General features: G+C 47.3%; 1 pseudogene; it reads right to left on the reverse strand.

The window, feature by feature from the left end:
* Positions 1-2,955: 2,955 nt before the first annotated feature.
* On the reverse strand, positions 2,956-3,121 carry LOC144135560 (U2 spliceosomal RNA; annotated as a pseudogene).
* Between the last annotated feature and the right edge of the window lie 4,036 nt (positions 3,122-7,157).

Below are 7,157 nucleotides of genomic sequence, written 5' to 3' on the forward strand. Positions count from 1 at the left end.
ATTTCCCGCGATTCCAGGAAGGGCATCTTTCTTTCACGTTTGGGTATTTCCTTTCAGAAATGTATATTTTGCGAAAAATCTGCTCTAAACCACACAGGCTAAGAGGACCAGAGGTGCACTAATAGCCTTAAAGCCTTGTCTCTGCAGGAGGAACTGTATGTCGTCGCCTGCTGAAATAAAATCAATGCAAAATTATGCACTCCGAGGAAAAAGACTGTGCCAGGCCACCTGCTTGTGACATTTTTCGGCACAATGAAAGCTGGCCAAATCCTAAATTCACAAAACTAAATGTACGTATATATCTTTGCATGCGATTATTTTCAGGCTTATCAGCGTCTTCAATGCTGCTTTACTAGCCTTCCTGATTTTCCACCATCAGGTGCCGGTCAGTAATTATATGATGTGCAAACGCTTTCGTGAATCAGGCTTTAGAAGGTAGGCACAAGCGGCAGTAGCAAGAGACAAGCTCAGAGGGCAGGCAGCTATCGGAACTCGCACACTGCCAGGATTTAAGTGCAAACGACAGAAGGTTTTACGCTTTCGGCTGGCAAAAATGCACGCAGTAGAATTACGCTTCTTTCCAACTAAAATTCCGACTGGCGGCACTGCTGGTGGCAGTGCATTTTTTTTTTTGCGAACATGCCCTTGCATTGTTTACTTATTTATTTTTATATAAAGGAGAGTTCCAGTTGCTCGAAGTTCATAGTAATGTTATGTTCAGAAATATAAAAAACTAAAGTCTGTGAAGTTTGCCAATTCTGTAGCTGCCCATTTTAATATTTCTAGCGCTCCAGTCGCTAGAGGCGTTAAAGCTCAAAGTGCACTCCTTGGAAAAATTGCCCTGCAGCGAGTACACTTTGTACGCCTTATACAATCGACCTTTAGTTTACACCTGCTCAAAGCCCAGACTTATACGCTACTTGATAGGCGCTAAAACGCACCCTGGAGGTGAATTTTTTTGCTCATAGTACTGTACACGCTCCACGCAGGCACTCGCAAGTGCCCTCTTTTTTTCTATTCTTTCTCAACCTGGTGTCTTTTGGCAAAACCTAGCCTTTTCCAGAAGCTTTTACGCGAAGTCAAAGAGGGTGAGAGTTCCTCTCAGTCTCGTCGAGATTGCTTCAAGCAGCATGAGGACTCGAGGTACTTGACCCGAAATCAGTCATAAAGACGCTAGGAAATACCTATTTCTCATATGTAATTTATTTATTTTTTTATTTATTCATACTGTTAACCCTCTGCATGAGGGTCATTACAGGGAGGGAAACATATATAGACACAAGTGCAATTCTCTTCGCTAAAAAAAAAAAGAAACACTGAAATGCACAGAATTACAGATTTGCACAGCAATCTTCCAGGAACGCGTTCACACCTATCACAAATTTTTCTACATCTGTTTGGTCCACAACGTCACTTGGTAGTTGATTCTAAATTTCTACAGCATCGGGAAAAAAGGAGTAGCGATAGACATCAGTACGTGTAATAATAGGTTGTAATACCTTACTGTGATTTTTCCGAGGGCAACGCTTCAGGGGAGGTGTAACATAGTGATGTTTATTAACTTTGACTTTATCATTCATTATCAGAAAAAAAAGTTTCAATTTCTGCTTTGTTCTTCTTACTTGTAGTGATTCTAACTGACACTCTTTTAGCATTGCTGTGACTGAATCAGTGCGGCGGTATTTAGAGCATATAAAACGTGCTGACATCCTTTGCAATCTTTCCAGTTGCCGTTTTAAACCCTTTTGATGAGGACTCCACACTGCACTTGCGTACTCTATGATTGGCCGCACGAACGTCTTGTACGCAATCAATTTAATTTCTCTAGTCGCATTCGGCAACTTCCTCCTCAGGAAACAGATGAAACAAAAGAAAGGAAAAGCTGCAGTTGCTATCTAGTACCTCAGGCATCCGAGTTTCGGTTCGCGAAAATAACAGGGACAGGAAGAGAATTGTAAAGTAAAGCGCGCAGAGGAGTGAAAGCGAGAAAAGACCGGCAGGAGCTACACTCCACCTCAGTAGTTCCTTGCAGCACCACCTAAGCGGCGATGAGGGCACAGGCCATTGTACTTTAAAGGCGCCAAAACCACGCAAACACACGCAGGAGAGAAGAGAACCGGACAGAGCGCATTTTTTTATTAAAACCCCCGACTGGTTAAACGGCCTCATCCATTAGAGGATTCCTCTGGTTTTTTTTTCTTTATAACCAGGTGATCACTGGATGCTGTGCGCCTACACCACTGCGACATGTGGGTGTGACGCCGGAGGCCATCACAACCTCACTGGGATCACCACACTGGGATAGAGTTGAGGTTAGCGAGCGTCCCCCAAGCGTTGGCTCCCACCCAGAGGAACCTAGGCTCCAAAGGGGGGACGCTTGTACCCTTTAGTGACAGATGGGTGTCCGGCGGAAAGGAGTCGAACCGCCGTCCTCCAACCAAAGGGTACAAGCGTCCCCCCGTTGGACCCTAGGTTCCTCGGGGTGGGAGCCAACGCTTGGGGGAAGATCGCTAACCTCGACTCTATCCCAGTGTAGTGATCCCAGTGAGGTTGTGATGGCCTCCGGCCTCACAGCCACATATCCCAGTGGTGTAGGCGCACAGCATCCGGTTATCGCCTGGTTATAAAACATAACCTGGAGTACTTCGTCAGGTGACATTCCATGCTGAGCGGCAAGGTTCGGAACACGTTGGGGGTCTGTTACTTTTCCTTATAGGGCATTATTCGGAAGGCACAAAAAGTAAACAAGTTTGTCTCGCTCAAGCGCAAGTGTCCAGGCACTGTTATATATATGACTGCTACTGCCGCTTGTGCTGCTGTTGTTGCCACGAAGAATGAAAAGGAAAGTGCACGGGCCTGCCTATTGGCTCAAGCCGAGCCACAATTGCTGCCACGTGCTGAAAGCAGGAGAGTTAAAGAATAGGAAAGCAAAGATAAAAAAAAGCGCGCGCTAATATGCCCCGGGCCGATCCCGGAGGTAGTGCAATACCGGGCCGACCCGTGCCAGAGTGTTTCAAGCACTACACCATATTTCCAAAAAAAAGTTTATTATCTTGGGTGCAGATAGGACCCGTATCATATATTAAATCAGATAATCAGATAATGACTGAGCGCAAGCGATTATTGCCCATATTTACAACGCATAAACAGGAACTGTGTATACAAAGCCGCGGGCACGCAGCGTCAAAGTTTGGGGATCTAAGGGTTTTCGCCGAATATGGTGAGGGCTTCTAGTCGCAGGGGGGTATTTGTTGCTAAGGCCGTCGTCGAGGCTTCAGAAGGTGCGGTTGTAGCGACGAATGTTTCTTCTTTCAATCTTTGCTCTCACATCTCTTGTTATATGTACATATTATGTATGTTCATGGCCACCCACTTCCGCCCAAGACCTTGCATAAGGGCGGCAGTACTTGTAAAATAAATAAATAAGTCTCCTCTGCCTGCACGTCGCCGTGATTGTGGCTTAGCTCGAGCCAGTCGGCAGACCCGAACACTTTACTTTTCTTCATTCCTTCAGTCAAAACAACAATGAAGTTCATTTTTGATCAGTCTTCAAAGAATTTTACTAAAGTCAGAGTGAACTTACGTGGAGGACATCTCGCTTGTCACTGTCCGCTGCTGCACGAAGAGGTGGTTTTCGACAGCAGGGCCGAGCTTACAGCGCCCCCTACTTCGCTGTAACTGAGCTGTGCGGTCACAGATGCTCGTTGTGTTTGGGATGCAACGCCATTGCCCTAATACATAATTTGACAGCAGCACAGTCCTCGTTCGAATCAAGTGAACGTTCGTTATAAACGCGGCCACTATAAGTGGGTTCAACTCTAACCTGAGAGAGAAGTGCCCAAACCTGGCAGTTGTGAATAGGCCTGCCTCTCCCACAGACTAATTGCGATGCGGTGTGCTGAAGGGCGCACTTCATTGCCCCAAGGGCACGGTTCTCATCCCGCCGCTCTAGAGGGATCTCTCGTGGAGAGAAGCAATCAGATTGCCCGGCGCCATTAATCAGTCGACCAACCCCAAGTCCTCACCTTCTCCACCCACTCCCTCTCCTGACCATCCCAAACTACCTCCTTTCGAAGCGGCCGTCTTGCCCTTTTCTGAAGCCACTCGATTCCCCTTTAGGGATAAAAGAGGGGCATGCCTTCTCTACTGCTGACCATTTGCCGCTCTTTTTTTTAAATTTTTTTTTTTGGGGGGGGGGGGGGGCGAGTGGGTCTCGCTAGACAAATAGCATGCTTGTTCGCGCAGCTACACAACTGAGCAAAAAGCTACATCTAAAAGTCTAATCTGAAACAAGCAGCAGCCTTCGCGGTGAGAGCAAGCGCACGTCGTAAGAAGAGAAATTAAAGCAACAAAGAAGCTCAAGCCAAACTCTGAGCGACCGCAGGGCCACCGGTCGACCAATGTACAAACAATATAGTTACCACAAGACTTAGGTCTTGAACCAACCGAAACGCTTCTACATGTTTTCTTCTTATTAAACCCGCTGGCTCTTTCTGAGGCGCAGCTCCCGCTTCTGTTTTCTTTATATGTACTTCATTTGGCTTCTGTGCTCTTCTATCCCCTCTTATTTCGCTCAGTGCCTATTGCTTTTCTTGTTCGTCAGTTGAAGCCCTCGTAACGAGCCTTGTCCGAGCAATCGTTCCGTTTTTATTTTCTCTTTTCTTGAGTCTTCTTCCCCAGAACGACAACAAGCCAGCCTTCGCTGAGCACGCCTGCCCTTTCATCGCTCTTTGCTGCCGCGCTATCCTTCTCCCTTCAACCAGTTGCCTCCGACAGCCGCCGAGGCCTAGCGCCGCTGGCGACGGAGAAGAAGGCTAACGAAGGCGTCCGGGCGTCGACTCATTAATCAGGTAATGAGTCGTTGCTTGGCGCACTTCGGGCAACATCTCATTCCGGCTTCCCTCTTCAGCAAAGCGGCTTTTACTTTGTTTGCGCCTTGCTTTTTTTTCTTGCTTGCCCGCCCAAAGAGGTTAGCTGTATGTGATTCGTTCCAGCACAACAGTGGCAAAGACATCAGTTTGAGAGCGGCCGTATTTTTGCTCCGGAGAAGCGGGCAGCCATCCGGAGGAAGCCGACCGACAGGAAACAAAACAGGAGGTCGCGCGCGGCTCGGAACATCACTGTGAGTGCCCGTCCACTCGGTGCTCGGTTGGCGGAAAAGGTCAATTCTATATAAAGTGCGTTCCACAGACGCACGCAGAAAAAAGAGATAGCTTGTAGCTTGCTGCCAAGCTTTCACCATGCTTGACGACACAGAACCGAGAGAGCAAGGCGGTTAGGGCAGCTCAATTCACTCACAGTTCTGGTAGAGTAAATTTTTGGAGCAGTGCTTAGATGGCCTTCTACAATTTGGTGCTCCGTTGTTCGACTTTGGGCCTCGCTACTTTGCTTTTCTTAAAGAAGCCAAACCGACTCCATTGCTTGCGTTTCGGCAGCTGGCAGGTATGACCTTTGCCAAACGGACAAGTTAGAAAAGGTTATTAAGTAGCGGAATGAGTGGGGGTTGTCCCACTGTTAGTGGACGCCTGCTGCGCCCCGTCAGGTAGGGTCAAATGTATTAAGTGGAGGAAAAAGGCAAGAAGGGCTTGCGGGAATGAGTCCATCCCACTTGTGGTTTCACGGCCGTGGTGTAGCAACTGGCCTTCACCTGTAAACCCTGCAATTTACACACGTCCCTTGTGGACAAAGAGGACCCTTCACTAAAAACGTCCACACCATATCTGTAAACCATATCCCGCGTTTCGAGGGCTCAGCTGCAAGGAAGCCCTACGGTTATGGTCCTAGGAAATAAGTAGGTGTTAAGCTGTCGATAGCTTCTAAGATATTCTAGAGCATGAGGGGTGTAATGGAGTCTGACTGCACGCCACAATAGCAGTTCCGGCGACGTACTCAGTATCCAACATTCTTTCAACAAGGCTGCATGAGTGAAGAAGAGGCGAGGAGGAACAAGAGGGGAAACATTATGTTTTCCAAAAAACTGAACACGCTGTGCGGACTGGCATCGAGCTGGACAAGCAAAACGCTAGGCCTCGTCCAGCTACACATAAGAGTGCTGAATCAGAGGTTACGAACGATGGGCGACGCAGCGAAAATCTTTTCCCTTCGCGATCCAATGGCGCAGAAACTGAGTGCCACTCAGTACCCAGGCTGTCCAACGAGGACAAGTCGCCTTCCGTGTTATATGCCTTGCTCGGTTCCGTTTTCGCTTCGCCTACTGCCGCAGAAAGAGTCATTTCCTTTCAGTCTACTCGTCCTGGAAAAACCCGGAAAAGGCGTCGTGGCAGCGCCGACGATGCACGTGTAGTTGACACACTGATAAGTCGCTTCAGTTTCTCGGAACAAGGGATGAGGGCTGTTTTCGTAGAGAAAAAAAAATGACAGATAGAAAAGAGCCGACGGTTACTTGCGCACCATGCGGGCACTGAAACTGAAGTATGTTGGCCAAGAGTTGTCCAGTTAGCTACGGCTGACTTTTGCGGGACTATCTGGGGCTGGCAGTCCATCCTTTTGACATAAGAACTTCCTGGATTGCTGGGCATTCGTTCTAAATGTAGACACTACTGTAATACCTCAGTTGGCTCTCAAAGTTGCCGTAACACGGGAACCGCGAAAAGATAATTCGTATTTCGCAGAAATATCGGCATGCGTCTGAAAAAGAATGGCGCAATCCTCTCCTGCCTGCATAGCAACCAAGCTGAAGAAATTTCGTATTATGGGGCTACAAATCCAAGGAAAAAAATTCAGCCTCTTGTTTACTTTATAAGTTTCTTTGCTTTTATGCTGCGTAAATTTCACAGCGCAATGCAGAATTTTTGGGGATGTGGCAGGCAGCACGGAGTTCCTATTTAGTGGTGCAGTCTGCTGCTGTTTGATCTGGTAACGTCTCAAGAGCTATAGATATAGCTATAGATATAGATATATCTATAGATATATCTATAGCTATAGCTATAGATATAGCTTGTCGCCCAAGCGCTATAGCCGAGACTATCGAACTTGTACCAAGCCTGTTTTAATTCGTATTTATTCCTTCACTATATGACGCACTATGCATTGAGAACCTTCTTATCTTTATGCTTACTGTTGATTCAGGTAGCTGATCACCTTAAGCAGGAAGCTAGGTTACACCCGGAATCGGTTCCATTCCCAAGGGAGTATAA

This window comes from Amblyomma americanum, chromosome 5 (assembly GCF_052857255.1).
Source record: "Amblyomma americanum isolate KBUSLIRL-KWMA chromosome 5, ASM5285725v1, whole genome shotgun sequence".
Classification (NCBI taxonomy): Eukaryota; Metazoa; Arthropoda; class Arachnida; order Ixodida; family Ixodidae; genus Amblyomma; species Amblyomma americanum.